The following is a 19,493-nucleotide window of genomic DNA, read 5'->3' on the forward strand; positions in this document are numbered from 1 at the left end:
GCCTCAGGGCCTGTCCGATGGGAGGGTCTGAGAAAACTCTCCCAGAACTTTGACAGTGTTCCCCTGCCTCTGCTGGATTGAAATTGTGTCTCTCTCACCTGTAATTCTTGGTTGTCCCAACGAAGTGTGCCCTCTGCCGCCAGCATTTTCAGATGGGAATTTTTTTAATAGTTCCGCAACAAGGGCCTTCTGGTACAGCCCCATTTTTGTAGACCTGTCCGCTTCAGGAGTAAGAGATATAAAGTTCTCCTTGTAGCGTGGGTCTAGTATTGTCACCAACCAGTAATGGCTGTCACCCAAAATTTTGAGAACGCGAGGAAAGGCAGCGTAACATAAACTTAGCCATGCGTGCCAGACTGCTAACAGGCAAGACTTCTGTGTCCTCACCAAGAGGATGACTGACCATGCTCTCCTCCTCCTCCTCCTCTCTGTCCTCTGGCCATCCATGCTGAACAGACGGTATGACAGCTGTGCAGGTAGTACCGTCTATAGTGCATGAAACTAGCTCCTGTCCTCCCTCCTCCTCCTCCTCTTCCTCTTCCTCATTGTCACCCAATTCACATTGGGATGAGATGAGGCTTGGCTGTGTGTAATCACCCTGTATGGTTCCATGCTCCATCTCATCGTGCTCGGCCTGCAATGCATCCTCTTTGATTGTGAGCAGAGAACGTTTCAGAAGACAGAGAAGCGGGATGGTGATGCTAATTATGGCGTAATCGCTGCTCGCCATCTTGGTGGAGTCCTCAAAGTTTTGGAGGATGATACATATGTCTGACATCCATGTCCACTCCTGAGGTCTTATGTGTGGAGTCTGAACTGAATACCGACGGCCTTGTTGATGCTGGTACTCAACAACTGCCCTCTTCTGCTCACAAATCCTTCCCAACATCTGCAGTGTAGAGATCCAACGCATAGGGACATCACACACCAGTCGGTGAGCCGGAAGCTGCAAACGCTGCTGAAACACTGCAAGGGTGGCGGAAGCTGTAGCTGACTTTCTAAAATGGGCACACAGGCAGCGTACTTTAACAAGCAGATCCGGCAGCTCCGGTTAGGATATGAGAAACCGCTGAACCACGAAGTTAAGCACATGGGCCAGGTATGGTACGTGTGTGAGCTCGCCTCACCTCAGAGCCGCCACCAGGTTCCGGCCATTGTCACACACGACCATGCCTGGCTGTAGGTTCAGCGGTGTGAGCCACAGATCTGCCTGCTCTTTCAGAGCTGTCCACAACTCTTCAGCATTGTGCGGTTTTTCACCTAAGCATATTAGCTTCAGCACAGCCTGTTGCTGCTTGGGCGAGGCAGTGCTGCAGTGCTTCCAGCTTGTGACTGATGTGGTCATTTCTGAGATGGAGGCTGAAGAGGAGGAGGGGGCTGAGGAGGATGAGGTGCAGGAGCTGTAGACCATGGGGGCAACCCTGATTGACCTAGTGCCCGCAATCCTTGGCGTCGGGAGGACTTATTCCTTCCCAAGGTCTGACTGGGTAACGGCTTCCACTATGTTAGCCCAGTGTGCCGTCACCGAGATGTGCCCACAAGCACTTGTCCACGTGTCCGTGGTTAGGTGGACTTTACCGGTAGCTGAGTTGTTGAGAGCACGACTAATGTTTTGGGAGACGTGCTTGTGTAATGCGGGGATGGCACACCAGGAGAAATAGTGGTGGCTGGGGACCGAGTACTGAGAGACGGAAGCCGCCATCAGATTGCGGAATGCTTCCATCTCCATGAGCCTAAAAGGCAACATTTCGAGCGCAAGCAGTCGTGAAAAGTGAGAATTTAGTAGTGTGGCCTGTGGGGCGTTGGCTGTATATTTGCGCTTGCGTTCCAAGGATTGGGGTAAGGACAACTGAACACTGCGCTTGCACAAGGACATGGACATGCTTCCTGATGCTGCTACTTGAGAGTGTGCAACGACAGGTGCAGGGCAGGAGGCATCTTCACATGCACCATGGATGGGGGATTGGCTTGCATCCACAACAGCGGAAGAAGCAATGGTACCACCCGCAGACACTGTTCCTGGACCCTGGGGTTCGGCGCACAAAGTCGGGTGCTTTGCTCCCATGTGCCTGATCATGCTGGTGGTGGTCAGGCTGGTTGTTTTGCCACCCCTGCTGATGATGGCCTGGCAGGTGGTGCAAATGGCCTTTTTGGGGTTATTGGCAGAGTCTTTAAAAAACAACCAGACTCGGGAAGACCTAACAGTTGTACTGGCAACTTCCTTCGTGTTGGTGTTACGGGGAATGGTTGCCTGCCTTCTGTCTGCGGCCACCACACTGCTTCTTCCTGCCTGTTGGGGTGCTCTGCCTTCCTCCCCCTGTGTGCTGCTGTCCTCGCTCTGCATGTCCTCCTGCCAGGTTGGGTCAGTTTCTATATCGTCCACCACCTCGTCTTCCACTTCTGCTGTTAGAACCTTGCTGTTAGGTTTTTTTTCCTTTGCTGGTCACATGACCTTGTTGGCCTATTTAATCCTGCTCCGCCCTTCTGGCTTTGCTGGACTTCATTGTATATCTACTTTCTAGCTAGCCTGTGCTCTGTATCTAACTCTGTTAGTTTGCTTGGTCTACGGACCTCTAGGTTCTATCTATTTTGTTTGTTCGTCTGTCTGCTACTATTTCTGTTAGGAGGTGTCCCATATTCCTCCCAGTCCTTAGTACTTGTAGGGATTCCCTCCCCAAATCTATAGGTCTCCGTACAGACTAGATTAGGACTTTAGCAGGTCTGATCGCAGGATCAGGTTCCCTGTTACATCGTAGGGATTCAGCTGAGTCTTATAGTAGGGACAGATCTCCTCTCTTTCCTTAGCTTTGGTAGCAGAACATAACAGTAAGTCCAGCCTGTAAATTCTCTAAGGAAAGATTTTTTTTTTGTTCCATCATGGTGTCGGTTCAGGATTTGGCTAAACACCTGCAGGGACTCTCTCTGGAAGTGGCCGAGCTCCGTCAGCACGTGAGTAACTGTCCTGGAGCATATTTCTTGGAGCCTAAGGTATGTTTGCCGGATTTATTTTTTGGTGAACATCGAGAATTTTTTTCATTTAAAAATGCTTGCTTATTGTATTTTCGTTTGAGACCCAAGTCCTCTGGGGATGAATCCCAGCGCGTAGGGTTCATAATGTCACTTTTGCGCAAAGAGCCTCAGGAGTGGGCCTTTTCTTTGCAACCTAGTGATACATGCTTCAGATCAGTGGATAGTTTTTTTTCTGCTTTAGGACTATTATATGATGATACTGACCGTGTGGCATCAGCTGAGACTGAGTTGAGACGTTTAAAACAAGGATCGGTAAAAATGTGGTTGTGTATTTGGATGACATTTTGATTTATTCGCCAGATCTGGAGTCTCATTGGCGGAGCGTGCGTGAGGTATTACAGTTATTAATGGACAATTCGCTTTTTGCTAAGCTGGAGAAATGTGAGTTCGCTGTACAGAGAATTAGTTTTTTGGGCTACATTATCTCCAGCAAAGGTTTTGAGATGGATCCGGTTAAGGTTCAGGCTGTGCAGGAATGGCCTAGGCCTATTGGTTTGAAATCAATACAGAGGTTTTTGGGTTTCGCCAATTACTATAGAAAATTCATAAAAAATTTTTCTAGTATTGTCAAACCTCTGACTGATCTCACCAGGAAAGGTGCTGATGCGGTTCAGTGGTCTTCTGAGGCCATTGAAGCTTTTGTGTATCTCAAGGAGAGGTTCACCTCTGCTCCCATCCTTATGCAGCCTGATGTTACTAGGCCGTTTTTGGTTGAGGTTGATGCTTCCTCTGTGGGGGTTGGCGCAGTATTGTCGCAGGATAACGGGGATGGATTACATCCCTGTGCATTTTTTTCAAAAAAATTTTCGGAGACTGAATTGAATTACGATATTGGTAATCGGGAATTATTGGCTATTAAACTCGCATTTGAACACTGGCGCCACTTCTTGGAAGGTGCGGAATTTCCCGTTCAGGTTCTTACGGATCATAAAAATCTGATATATCTTGACGCTGCCAAGCGCCTGAATGCCCGTCAGGCTAGGTGGGCACTGTTTTTCTCGCGGTTTAATTTCTCCGTTACTTACATCCCTGGTACTAAGAATGTTAAGGCGGATGCCTTGTCTCGCAGTTTTTCTCCCATAGTCGGTGCTGAGAAAGAGGAAAACATTTTACAAGAAGGTGTTGTGATAGCTGCTTTAGACTCCGTTTTGGAAGATGAGATTCTTAAAGCTCAGGAGAATGCCCCATCTAACACTCCTCATGGGAGGTTGTTTGTGCCTGGGACCTTTAGGAGAGATTTGTTTGTTGAGTGTCACGAATCTCGGTTGGCAGGTCATCCCGGAATCTCTGAGACCAAGAGACTGGTGGGTCGCAGTTTTTGGTGGCCTGGATGGCAGAAGGAAGTCATTAAGTGGGTGCGCCAATGTACTATATGTGCTAGATCTAAGTCCTCACATACTCCTGCTGCGGGGTTGCTTTGTCCTTTGGAGGTCCCCAGTGCTCCTTGGACACATTTGGCTATGGACTTTATAACTGACCTTCCCCCCTCTGAGGGTTTTACTGTCATCTGGGTGGTCGTGGACCGTTTTAGCAAGATGTGTCACTTGGTTCCCTTCGTCAAACTGCCCTGCGCTAAAACTCTCGCTAAGGCCTTTGTCAAGGAAATTGTCAGACTTCATGGCGTTCCTACTGACATTGTTTCTGATAGGGGTCCTCAGTTCGTGGCTCGTTTTTGGCGTGCCTTTTGTGACAGGTTGGGAATTCATTTGTCGTTTTCGTCCGGATATCATCCTGAATCTAATGGCCAGACAGAAAGGAAAAACCAGGATGTTGAGCAGTTCTTGCGTTGTTTTGTGGCAGACAATCAAGAGGGGTGGTCTGAGTTTCTGCCACTTGCCGAATTTGCTCTGAACAATCATACATCTTCTTCTGCTGGTTGTTCGCCTTTTTTTTGTTGTTCTGGGAGACATCCATCGTTTGGGTCGTTCTCCAAGTTGGGATCTGCCGTGCCTGAGGAGGAGAATTTTTCCGGTGATTTGGAAAGAGTTTGGACGGATGTGCGTGGTAATCTTCAGGAGGCCAACAGAAAATCTAAAGACTACTTTGATAGGAAACGACAGGAGGTTTTGTTCGCTGTTGGTGACATGGTTTGGTTGTCCTCTAGGAATCTGCGGTTGAGGATTCCTTCTAAGAAATTGGGTCCCAAGTTTGTAGGGCCCTTTAAGGTGCTTCAGGTTGTCAACCAATCTGCTGTTAGGTTGGAGGTTCCTACCTCCTGGAGAATTAATCCGGTCTTTCATGTCTCTCTGTTAAAAAAAGCTGTTGTGTCGGATGGTGACGCCTCTGCCTCTGTTCCTCCGGTGGTGGAGGACGGGGAATATGAAATTTCTCGCATCCTTGACTCTAGACGGTATAGAGGTAGTTTGCAGTATCTTGTGGCCTGGAAAGGTTTCGGACCCGAGGATAACTCTTGGGTGAGGTCAGATGATGTTTCCGCGTCCAGACTTATCAGAGCGTTTCACAGGAGATTTCCTGATAAGCCTGGTCCTAGGGGATCCGGAGGATCCTCTTAGAAGGGGGGGTACTGTTAGAACCTTGCTGTTAGGTTTTTTTTCCTTTGCTGGTCACATGACCTTGTTGGCCTATTTAATCCTGCTCCGCCCTTCTGGCTTTGCTGGACTTCATTGTATATCTACTTTCTAGCTAGCCTGTGCTCTGTATCTAACTCTGTTAGTTTGCTTGGTCTACGGACCTCTAGGTTCTATCTATTTTGTTTGTTCGTCTGTCTGCTACTATTTCTGTTAGGAGGTGTCCCATATTCCTCCCAGTCCTTAGTACTTGTAGGGATTCCCTCCCCAAATCTATAGGTCTCCGTACAGACTAGATTAGGACTTTAGCAGGTCTGATCGCAGGATCAGGTTCCCTGTTACATCGTAGGGATTCAGCTGAGTCTTATAGTAGGGACAGATCTCCTCTCTTTCCTTAGCTTTGGTAGCAGAACATAACATCTGCACCCTGGTCCTCCTCCTGACTTTCTGGCAATTGTGTCTCATCATCGTCCACCTCTTGTGACACTTTCCCACCGTCACCTTCGTGTGACCGTAGATGCTCAAATATTTGGGTATCGCTACAAGCAATCTCCTCTTGCCCCGCTTCAAGTGGACCGGGTGAGAGGCCCGAATCTAAAAATGGAAAAGTGAACAGCTCTTCAGGGTGTCCAAGTGTGGGATCAGTTGTCTCTGGGTACTCGGCATGGTGGGAGGAAGGAGGATCAGGGTGAGGAATATGCGGTCCAGACTCACGGCTACTGAGACTTGACCGTGTGGAAGACAGGGTGGTGGTGGTGGTGGCAAAGTGACTAGAAGCATTATCCGCTATCCAACTGTGACGCCTCGCTCCCGCTCGCTGGCCCTACCCTGAGAGATGATGGTACTCGGAACCGAGCGTCCTGGTGTACGGTGGATGCAGTCGTGGCCTAGGCCCGGCCTGTGCCCAGGGTCGTCACAGTAAAAATAAGGGGCCAGGAGGGACGGTGGTAATCGAGTGGATTAAATGACTAAGCCACCTGTGGAGTCTGGTGTTTCGCCACCAGCGCTGCGGCAGTCCTCTGAGGCGGGATGTAGTGGCAGTAGAAGATGGTACTACTTCCCACAGGTGGAGCAGGGCCTCAGGGCAGAGAAGACGGATCAGGGGAGTCGTAGTGGGTGATGCGGTGTGGTGTCGCGCTGAAATAAGGGACCAGAGGCAATGGATGCAGTCTTCCAAGCTTTACTCATGTTGTTAGGTGTCAGCTGCAAGGCTTCTCCTTGCTCCTCACGGCGTGCTGTGGCCACCAGGAAGGGGTTCAGCACACTCCGAGTAGTTTGGGTGCATCAATCAGGACCCCCTGCACCAGAGTGTTCCTAGACTTTCCCACTAGGACCTCTCCTGTCCATATGTGGTGCGTGCTACAAGGCTGGGTCTCCCTCTGGCTATACACAGAACAAGGGTACGGGTGGCGACTCCGCTCCGTCCGTTAACCGGTGGGATCCTCTAAGCCTCCGGGCTTTTCTGACTAGGACATGAAGTAGCAAAGCCAGATATCGGGGGCCGGTACCCCTTTTGCAGCGGGAGTCCCTCTGACTAGGCCAGAATAGTGAGGACAGGTGGCATATGCCGCTCCGTATGCATCCCCCTGGGATCCTTTTGCCTGTGGAGCTTGTCTCCTCTGCTCCCCTCCAGGCCTTCTTAGGTAGGGACCTTGACCGGGTAGAGACAGCCGTTAACTCTAGCCCGCTCCTCGCCTCAAGGCCAGAGCACGAGGACCGTGTATCTTCATTCAGCTGCAGGTTCACACAGAAAGCCACGTTCAGTGATGAAGACCACAATCAAAAGACCATAAGCCCAAGATGGCCGTTTATTGAATATGAATTTTGTGGTGTAACCTCTAAGTGCGTCCTCCACCCTCACCCACTACATGGTTCCCCCCTATCTTTTGGTTCCACCCATCTTTTCTATCCCGGCTGGGGCAGCACCCTGGTGTATATAAGCCCCCCTCAGGTGGGAGAGGTGTAGTGTTGGATGGATGGCTGAGTCCTGAGAGGTGCTCCACCCTTACCTCGGAGAGGAGATACCACACCTTGGTCTGAGGTGCAGTACCCCTGTGGCGACTGAACCCTCAGGGGCGCCACACAACCAACAACCTTTTGACACTGCTCTGGGTTCAATAGTGGTGTGCTGCGGTCCCCTAGAAATTGGGACAGGAAGGTCAGGCGAGAAGATGTGGGTGTTTGTTGTGGCACAATTTCGGCTTGCCCACGGCCTTGTCCTCGGACTCTGCATGCACCATTACCATCACGTCCAGTTCCCCGTCCCTTGCCACGTGCCTTACCCATTTTAAATGGAGGACAGTATCTTCCACGCTCACTACAAATGACTGAGTTTGGAGCGAACTTATATGTGAGCCGTTTGACGGAGAAAACACAGTTTTAAATACCTGGCCTGTAGGTAACTGTTTTGAACAGCAAACCAGTGTCAAAAACTTTGCTGACACACTGAAAGAAATTTTTAATGGAGGCCAGAAATGGCAGTATTTTCTGACAATGTATATGTGAGCCGTGTGACGGAGAAAACACAGTTTTGAATACCTGGCCTGTAGGTAACTATTTTGAACAGCAATCTGGTGTCAATTGCTTCACTGACACACTGAAAAAATTTGTTAATGGAGGCCAGAAATGGCAGTATTTTGTGAAAATGTATATGTAATCTGTGTGATGGAAAAATTTTTAATGGAGGCCAGAAATGGCAGTATTTTCTGACACTGTATATGTGAGCCGTGTGACGGAGAAAACACAGTTTTGAATACCTGGCCTGTAGATAACTGTTTTGAACAGCACACCAGTGTCAAAAACTTTGCTGAAACACTGAAAGAAATTTTTAATGGAGGCCAGAAATGGCAGTATTTTCTGACAACGTATATGTGAGATGTGTGACGGAGAAAACACGGTTTTAAATACCTGGCCTGTAGATAACTGTTTTGAACAGCACACCAGTGTCAAAAACTTTGCTGACACACTGAATGAAATTTTTAATGGAGGCCAGAAATGGCAGTATTTTCTGACAACGTATATGTGAGACGTGTGACGGAGAAAACACAGTTTTAATTACCTGGCCTGTAGGTAAGTAGTTTGAACAGCAAACTGCTGTGAATTGTTTCACTGACACATTGAATGAAATTTTCAATGGAGACCAGAAATGGCAGTATTTTCTGACAACGTATATGTGAGTCGTGTGACGAAGAAAACACAGTTTTAAATATCTGGCCTGTAGGTAAGTAGTTTGAACAGCAAACTGCTGTGAATTGTTTCACTGACACACTGAAGGAAATTTTTAATGGAGGCCAGAAATGGCTGTATTTTCTGACAACGTATATGTGATCCGTGTGACGGAGAAAACACAGTTTTAAATACCTGGCCTGTAGGTAACTATTTTGAACAGCAACCTGGTGTCAATTGCTTCACTGACACACTGAAAATTTTTTTTAATGGAGGCCAGAAATTGCAGTATTTTTTGAAAACATATATGTGATCCGTGTGACGGAGAAAACACAGTTTTAAATACCTGGCCTGTAGGTAACTGTTTTGAACAGCTAACCAGGGCTCCACGTCGCGGTTGGAGATGTTTCTGAATAGTCTAAATAATAACGAATCTAATATCAAATTGACTTGGAAATATAGTCAACAACAAGTTTACTTTCTGGATTTACTCATTTCTAAAAATCCAGACAGTACGTTAGGCACAGACATCTTCCGCAAGGCCTCATCAACTAACTCGTTACTTCACTTCTCCTCATCCCACCCTCCTAAGCTTAAGAGTTCCATACCTATAGGTCAATTCTTAAGGGCACGCAGAATCTGCTCGAATGAAGATAGGTTCATAAATCAAGCTAACGAATTGACCAGGAGATTTCGGAATAGAGGCTATAGACAGCTTGATATTCATAGGGGATTGTCTAGAGCAGGGTTCCCCAACTCCAGTCCTCAAGGCCCACCAACAGGTCATGTTTTCAGGATTTCCTTAGTATTGCACAGGTGATGGAATTATTGCCTGTGCAGGTGATGCAATTATCACCTGTGTAATACTAAGGAAATCCTGAAAACATGACCTGTTGGTGGGCCTTGAGGACTGGAGTTGGGGAACCCTGGTCTAGAGCAGTGAACACTACTAGACAAATTCTTCTAAATACATCCTCAAGGTCTCATAAGAAACAGAGATATGACCGATCTGACGAGACTCCGAGATTCATCTCCACGTTTAATGCCAACTGGAGAGGAGTCAAGGATATCCTATCTAGACACTGGCCGATTCTCTTGACAGACAGGGATCTACGCAATAACCTGACATCTCAGCCACTCATTACCTGGCGTAGATCACAAACATTGGGAGACTTACTATCTAAGAGCCATTACATACCTCCAGGCAATCGCTTTATCTTTGGCAGCAGAGGTCCACCATAGGGCAGCTTCTCTTGTAGTAGATGTTCCATTTGCAAATATATCCCAAGAGCTCTAGAATTCGAGAACTCTAGTCATGACAGGATTTTTAAAATCGTACATCATATATCATGCGATACCGAAGCAGTGGTGTACCACCTTACCTGCCCTTGTGGATTGATTTATGTGGGAATGACTACAAGATTACTTAAAACCCGTATCAAGAACATATCCGTGACATCAAAAATGCAATTACATGTCAAGAACCCGGGTTACTTAAAACCATTCCAAAACACTATTATGAAGCTCACCAATGCAATCCCAAGGGCACGGTAGTTCGTGGTATTGACCACATCTCGCTCGGTATTAGAGGTGGCAATGTGAAACAGAAACTACTGCAAAGAGAAACACGCTGGATTACGGTGTTAGATACACTTGCCCACAAGGGTCTTAACGAATATGTTAGCTTCAAGCCCTTTTTGGCTTAGATAGGCTGAGTGCTTATATTTTAACAGTAGGTTTCGACCTAACATTGTATAGTTGTTCATTTTTTAACTGCTCTGTCCGCCTTGTCTTAGGTATATGACTCATATGGTGTTTTTCCGACTGACTGATGGAGGGATGCCGTTCTTAATTTCCATATTAATCAATACGGATTCCATCTTTTATGCCCTATATCAATCAATATGGACTTTACCCCTTCGGCTCCAAGAACAGATCCTGAAAATAATGTTCTCTATCAAGTATTGCAACAGTGGTATTATATGATGTATTGAGTACCCATACTATGTCTATATATATATGACTGATATTTGTATGTAGCTGATGCGATATATCTGGTACATAAACGGTCTGTACGATTGTTACTATGCCATGTATATATTGTTTTTATGGGTTATATGTATATATATTGCAGATTCGATGGCCTTTGGGTACCCAGTGATTAGCGGTTCTGTGACCACTTTTATAACTGATCTATGATTTCTGTATACGGCTAATTACCCTCTTTATTATTATCACTGTGAATCCCACATGCCACTCATTTCTAGAAGTTTGTCATTATTATTCTTGTGAGCAGTGTCAGTGACTTATTTTGATTTGATTCCATCCTATATGTGATGGTAGTTTGCTATATCCTAGATTATCATATGGGTATGCCAACGTTATCTGTAGGCTCTATTATACTATATACAATTATCCTTTTTTCTGATGCTGACCACGGGTGACTTAGGGGCATCCCAGGCGCTCTTGGACTGGCCACCCAACTGTCGTCTGGTTGTATGCCCCTGGCCGCCGCTATGGTCGGTATCAACTCCTCCTCTGGATGCATCCGACTCCCCGCATCTCCGGCGTCTAGGGAGGGCCTGGGTTGCCGTGACAGCGGACTGGTTGTCGTCACTTCCACCCTGCACTGCATGGAGCGCTCGGGGCCCGCCCGGCTGCCGGAGGGGGCGTGGCATCAGTTTTTACTCTGCATCTATTGGTCGGCCCTCACGCTGAGTCGTATATATACACCCACCTGCACACCACTAAGCCACGCATCCTGACGAAGCCACGCAGACGAAACGCGCGTTGATGCACGCTATCAGTCCCCCGCCGGCCGTGCCTGCACACCGCAAATCTAACTTGTCTCAAGGTAATATTGCCATTGTTATTATTATGTATCTTCTATAGCCTTTTTACATTTACATACGAACATTGTGCTGCCCTATGTGTGACTATTTCTGGCTACCTAGCTATACTAAGAGCTTTGCTATATATCAATGATCTGCTGTGCATATATGCCCGGTGACTTATTGATGTTATCATTGATTGCATTACAGGTTGTTATTGATCTGATCACCACAGTATTGATCATTTAACTGACTACAGTTAAATGATATTTGTATTATCTGACCTTATTTGGTCCCAGTGCAATCTTTTTTCCTATATGCATATGTCATATATTTGTGCGGTTGTTGTTAGGGCCTGCCTATAGGGGATCGGTCTCCTTTTCTTTGCTCCCCTTCATCTGCCTTATCTAGTCGTGCTTCTCACCTTAACCACTTTGTACTAGAGGTTATTTTATACTACTTTTTAACACTTGTTCTACTTAAGGCTTAATAAAACGTACAATTATTTAATGGCTTTTTTCTCTGGCTAATTGTTTTGGGATTGGGTGCTCATTACTCAGCTCGTTGATATTTCCCCCATACAATCGCCTCTTTCTTGGTTCTATAGTGTCAAAAACTTTGCTGACACACTGAAAAAAAAATTTAATGCAGGCCAGAAATGGCAGTATTTTCTGAAAACGTATATGTGATGCATGTGACGGAGAAAACACAGTTTTAAATAGCTGGATTTTTAGCGCTGTAATATGGAAAGGACCTGGCTATATTCTGCAGTGCCAACAAGCAAATGGCGCAGAAAAAACGGTGTTCTCTGGATTGCTTTTTAAGCAAATAATGAGGATTAAGATGCAAAAAAAAGTATTCCTGGCCCCTGAGACCTGGGCCTATTTCTAGAAATATAACAGCAGCAGAAGGTAGAACTGGAATTGAGCCTCTTGTCCTATGTGCACTGCAGTCTGTTATATACCCTGCCTGCCTATATACACTGCCTGCCTGATATCTCTGCAGATGGATTAGTTAGTCCTCAAAAGGACTGTTTGTTAACATGGATATGTTTTGGCTGCAGCAGTGCTATCACATCGACAGCGCACATTAGTACTGCAGCTAATAGCTTACTGAGGGGTCCATATCTCACAATTTTCATCAAAAGAGAAAGAAAGACAAACAATGAGGTGTGCCATGGCACATTTAACCATGCCACTAGCCACACCCCAAGTCACACCCATTTATCATTTATCTTTTTCCTGGCAGGAGGAAATGTCAGAGGAGCCAGTAACAGTAAGGGAAAATCAGCATACGCTTGGGACAGAGGGCGTATACCCAATTCCGGGACTATTCCACTGTATATGGGACCGTTGGGACAAGAGATGAGCTGATTGATTCACGGGACTCCAGTTTAACATCCAGGTCAGTGGTACCTGGTGGCTAGATGAGATGCATGCAAATCTCTTACCTTCTGGCTTCCCGAGGCGGCTTTTGATTAGCCAGAGCTGGTGCGATATCAGAAATACCTCATTCTCATCTCTAGTTCGGACCTGTAGATTTATTTCTTGTTCATTCATTCATAATCATAGCAGACAGAACTTTCTATTTTCTTACGTAAGCTTCACTACATGACATCTGGCTTTTTGGTGTAAGACCATGTTTACACGTTGCATAAACATTGTTTTTTTTTCTGCAGGTGTCCACCAAACTACACAAGAACAATCTTGGTTATTGCATTTCTGCTGCATTTTTTATGTGTTTTCCCCTTGCTTGATGCATTTTTGGTGTAAATTTGAAGCAGCATTTTTAATTAACTTTTTATAGAACAGAAAAGCTTTGGTTCTACACTTAAAAAGTAACTGCAGTTTTTTACATGCATTTTTTAGTCTCTCTATAAAAGCCTCTAGAGAAAAAAAACACCAAAATCACACATTTCAGCAGTCTTTAGAAACACAGTGTTCGCAGTTTTCATGAATGCACATCCACTTTACTTGGACAATTAAACGCAGCAGAATATCTGTGCAAAAAAAAGCTGAAGAAAAAACACAGCACTTACACTACATGTGAAAACAGCCTAAACGTCCAAGCAAAGTGGATGTGATTACATGAAAACTGCACCCACTGTACGTTTAAAGACGCTGTTGTGTTGTGCGGATTTGGGGCATTTTTTTCTCTATAAGCTTCTATGTGGAGCTAAAAAAACGCATGTAAAAAAAATGCTGTTGCATTTTTAAAGCACCACTCCAGTGGTTTTCTTATTTCAAAGCTAGAGTGGTGCTGCTAAACTAAATTCCCTACCATCAGTCTTATACTTTAACGGAATTGAAAATAGATAAGGCAGAGCAGGACCAGGTTCTAACAGTACCCCCTCTTCTATGAGGATCCTCCGGATCCTCCAGGCCCAGGCCCATCCGGAAACCTCTTGTGGAAAGCTTTAACAAGCCTAGGAGCAGAGACATTATCCGCCCTTACCCAGGAGTTATCTTCGGGACCGAAACCCTTCCAGGAGACGAGATACTGTAATCTCCCTCTATTCCATCTAGAATTCAAGATAAGAGAAATTTCATATTCGCCGTCTTCCACCACAGGAGGAACTGTGACAGTGGCATTCCTATCTGATACATCAACTTTTTTCAACAAGGAAACATGAAACACAGGATTAATCTTCCAGGAAGTAGGGACATCCAACCTAACCGCAGACGGGTTAACAACCTGAAGCACTTTAAATGGACCCACAAACTTAGGACCCAGCTTTTTAGAGGGAATCCTCAACTGCAAGTTCCTTGAGGACAACCAAACCATGTCACCCACAGTAAACAAAACCTCCTTACGTTTCCTGTCAAAATACTTCTTGGACTTCTTGTTAGCCTCTTGAAGGTTGCAACGTACATTAGTCCAAGCTCTTTACAAATCACCGGAAAAATTCTCCTCCTCCGTCACCGCCGACCAAAATTTGGAGAACAAACCAAAAGACGGATGTCTCTCAGTACAACAAAAAAAAGGAGAACACCCAGCAGAGGAGGACGTATGATTGTTAAGAGCAAATTCTGCGAGAGGCAGAAATTCAGAGCACACCTCTTGATTGTCCGCCACAAAACAAAGCAAAAACTGTTCTACATCCTGGTTCTTTCTTTCAGTCTGTCCATTAGAATCAGGATGATATCCAGACGAAAATGACAAATGGACTCCCAACCTGTCACATAAAGCATGCCAAAAGCAAGCCACAAACTGAGGTCCTCTATCAGAAACAATATCCGTGGGAACGTCATGGAGCTTGACAATCTCCTTAACAAACGCCTTATGTCTTGGCGCAGGGCAACTTAATGAATGGAACCAAATGACACATCTTACTAAAATGGTCCACGACCACCCAGATGACAGTAAAACCCTCGGACACAGGAAGATCAGTAATAAAATCCATTGTGAGATGCGTCCAAGGCGCACTAGGAACCTCCAGAGGGCAAAGCAACCCTTCAGCTGGAGTATGTGAAGCCTTTGACCTAGCACACACAGTACATTGACGCACCCACAGTACATTGACGCACCCACTTGATGACTTCTTTCTGCCATCCAGGCCACCAAAAACTTTGACACATTAGTCTCTTAGTCTCAGAAATTCCTGGATGACCTGCCAACCGAGACTCATGACACTCCACAAACAAATCTCTCCAAAAGGTTCTAGGCACGAACAACCTCCCATGGGGAGTGTTAGATGGAGCATCATCTTGAGCTTTCAGAATCCCATTCTCCAAAATGGAGTCCAATGCCGCCACCACAACTCCTTTCTGTAAAATGCTGTGAATTGTTAAGCGCTGCGGAATATGTTGGCGCTATATAAATAAAGATTATTATTATTATTATTATTATTATTATTAAATGCTCTCCTCCTCGGCACCGACCGTAGGAGAGAAGCTGCGAGATAAAGCATCGGCTTTAACATTGTTAGTATCAGGGATATAGGTAACAGAAAAATGAAACCGAGAAAAAAAAAGTGCCCACCTAGCTTGACGGGCATTCAAGCGCTTGGCAGCATCCAGATAGGTCAAATTCTTATGATCTGTGAAAACCTGAATAGGAAATCTAGCGCCTTCCAAAAAATGACGCCAATATTCAAACGTGAGTTTAATACCAGCAACTCCCAATTTCCAACATCATAATTCAGTTCGGTTTCCAAAAATTTTTTCGAAAAGAAGGCACAAGGATGTACTCCATCCCTGTTCTCCTGAGAAAAAACTGCCCCGACTCCCACCGATGAAGTATCGACCTCGACCAAAAAAGGCTTGGTCTCATCAGGGTGCATAAGGATAGGGGCAGAACTGAACCTCCCTTTGAGATACTTAAACGCTTCAATGGCCTCAGTAGTCCACTGGCCGTATTTGCACCTTTCCTGGTGAGATCGGTTAGAGGTTTAACAATTACAGAAAAATTCTTAATGAATTTCCTGTAATAATTGGCAAAACCCAAAAATCTCTGAATAGATTTCAAACCAATAGGCCTAGGCCATTCCTGCACAGCTTGAACCATCACAGGGTCCATCTCAAAGCCCTCGCTGGAGACAACGTAGCCCAAAAAAACAAATTTTCTGCACAGCGAACTCACATTTCTCCAGCTTAGCAAAGATGAAATGATCACTCAATAACTGCAAAACTTCACGTACACTCTGCCAATGGGACTCTGGAGATCTGGCGAATGAATCAAAATGTCATCCAAATACACAACCACTTTCTTACCAATCAAAGGTCTCAGAATGTCACTAATAAGGTTCTGAAAAAATGCAGGTGCATTGGTAAGACCAATATTCTCAAAATATTAATACAAAAAAATCGCTTCACTGCTGTGTAATGGTGCACAAGTAGGGGCCAAACCCACTGACATACAAAAATAGCCTTGGCACTCAAATATTCAAAGCAGTGAAATTTTATTTGCAGTCCATTAGTGAACATAAAACGTTTCGGTCGCAGTGACCTTCATCAGTTAACTACAAAAATGTAGAACAACGTGAATACAAAGGCATAACAGTATTACAATTTACAATTGTTAATTTCAATTGCATAATGTATCCCATGAACAGGGATAGCAGAGAGGGAGGGAAGACATAACGGGGATAAAACAAGAGGAATAATTAGGTGGGGGGAGGGGGAAGGGCCTCAGTAGGAAAGCGGATGGTTATCTATACTAAAATGGAACTAGGGCAGCGAGACCTACCAATATTTCAGTATAGTTTGGGGGTTTGGATGTTCAATAAGACAATCCTATGGGAAGCAACTGTTAAGGACCACCTGGGGGTAAGAAAATAGATTCAGCATAGATGAGCATACTATGTGGCACCTGGAGCATAGGAACAACTGAAGATATTACCTTAGTACGTGGGACCTGGCAGGCTTCACAACGCGGTGTCCACCGCTTGTTGTTGTTGCCTGATACGTGCGGAGGGGTCCTTTAAATAGGGGGCAATTGCCGCGTGTATGAACGCTGTACGCGGAGACAGGAAGTGCGAAACCGGAAGTTGGATGACATCACCGGAAGTGACGTTCCTCCGTGATGTTTGCGTTCCAAGGCTGTGGTGCTTGCGTTCCAGCGGACAGGAAGAGGTAATCTGCGCTATGAAGATTGATAGTATACTTCCTGGACTACAGTGTTGTTTTATCTGACAACGGAATGGTAAGGAGAGGAGGCTGAGGAGGGGACCAGGGAGGGGGAACATCTGTAACAGAAATAACAGAGATCAGCATCATTGAATCTCATACATGGCACTACAATGACAGTGCCTCATAATGGGTTCTAAAACATGGTGACAATACGGCATATGCAATATATACAATAAATACAAGGACCGAGTGCATTTATGTGAAATATCACCTTGAGGTGGCTCAACATGTGGTTAAAACATGTAAATATATACGTGTGATATACAGTATATGCAGAAACAGTGTGCATTGGATATCTTATGTGTAACATCACTGCGATGGCGGCTCGATACGAAGTTAAAGTATGGTGGTTTACCTACACATATGTATATTACATTCTACACGCATACCTCTGCCCATGAATGCACGAATAAGAGACCATTAAAAAGGTCAAAAAAAGCCCCTTGCAGTGTTAGTAGTCAAATCCTGATTAGATAAAGGAGAGAAGGTCATATTCCCTGTTGAGTCCTTTAGGGGAAAGTGACTCTAGTTTGTGAATCCAATGCGCCTCCCTCTGTTTGAGGAGGCGGATGCGGTCACCCCCACGTCGCGGTTGTTGAACTTGTTCCAGAACCTGAAATCTCAGTTGGGAGATATTATGTCTGTTATTTATGAAGTGGTGGGGGATGGGTAGTAGTAGATTTTTGCACCGTATTGTAGACTTATGCTTTGAGATTCTGTCCCTGATGGGTTGCGTGGTTTCCCCTATGTATATCATACCGCACGGGCATTTGATCAAATATATCATGTAAGAGCTTTCACAAGTGTAGTAGCCCTTGATGTTGTATTGCTTTCCCGTGTAAGGATGATTTATTATACTGTCTTTCAGGACATTGCTACACTGCCTGCATTGGAGGCATGGGAAAGTTCCCATTCTGGGATTTTGAAGGAACCTCTGGATAGGTCCCTGTTTAGTGCTGCCAATGTCCGCTCGCACTAGGGAATCCCTGAGATTACGGGCACGCTTGAAACAGGGCATAAACGGTTTTTGGGAACTGGTGATGGATGGATATCCTGTACTTAAAATATTCCAGTGTTTATGGATTATTTTGTGTAGGGTATAGGCAAAGGGGTGATATGTGTGGATAAATGGAATCCGATCAGAATTGTCAGGGCGAGGCCTAATGGGATCTGCTTGCTGGGACTGTAAAGTGAACGGAGGGTAACCCCTTGCGATAAACTTGGAGCCCATCTCCTGTGATCTTTGTTGTCGGGTGTCGGGGTCTGATACTATCCTTTCTACTCTCTTGAATTGGTATTGAGGAATAGATTTTTTGATGTGTGCTGGGTGGTTAATGGAATAATGTAATAGTCCGTTGCGATCCGTGGGTGTTGAATAAAGATCTGTGGTGAGAAAGCCATTCTCATCCTTGATAACCACAGTGTCCAAAAAACTCACTCTCTGATGGTCATGAGTCATGGTAAAACCCAAGTCTGGCCATGCTGAATTGAGGTGATTGTAGAAGGTGTCAAACGTTTCCAGACGACCGTCCCAGATACAGAAGATGTCATCTATAAATCTCTTCCAGAGTAAGGAGTGCGTCTGGAAGAGTGGGTGGGTATAGACTACAAGGTTTTCGAAGGCTGCCATGTAGCAATTGGCATACGGTGGCGCTACGTTTGAGCACATTGCGGTGCCTTTGACCTGCAAATAGTACTTGTCTTGGAATAAAAAATAGTTTTTGGTGAGTACTATGGTCAGTAGATCAATCGTTAGTTCAGTGACTCGTGGGTCAATGTTTGATTCAATTAGGAGGGCCTTCACTGTGTGGATGCCCTGGTCATGTGGTATTGAAGTGTAAAGGCTTCTCACATCAAAGGATACTAATAAAGAGGTAGTGGGGACCTGTCTCAAGTCAGACAGTGTCTTGAAGAATGCACCTGTATCTAAAAGGAAGGATGGGCTTTTCTGTATCAATGGTGTAATGATTTTTTCAAGGAATCGAGATAGTGGAGAAAAGACAGAGTCAGTTGAGGCCACTATTGGCCGTCCAGGGGGATTTGTCAGGTTTTTATGTATTTTCGGTAATACATAGAATACCGGGGTGATAGGGTGTGTTTTATTGAGGAATTCTCCTGTCTTGATGTCAATGGTTCCTGCTTCAATATGTCGACTGACCGTGGTCTTAATAAGATTACTGAACTGACTGGTGGGGTCCTGTGAAAGTTGACGATAAGTGGTGGTGTCACTAAGCTGGCGATCTACCTCTCGGATGTATTGGTCCCTGTCCATAATTACTATGGCGCCCCCTTTGTCTGCCGGTTTTATA

Source organism: Phyllobates terribilis, unplaced genomic scaffold (genome assembly GCF_046119375.1).
Source record: "Phyllobates terribilis strain yellow unplaced genomic scaffold, ASM4611937v1 Scaffold_2__4_contigs__length_985480577, whole genome shotgun sequence".
Classification (NCBI taxonomy): Eukaryota; Metazoa; Chordata; class Amphibia; order Anura; family Dendrobatidae; genus Phyllobates; species Phyllobates terribilis.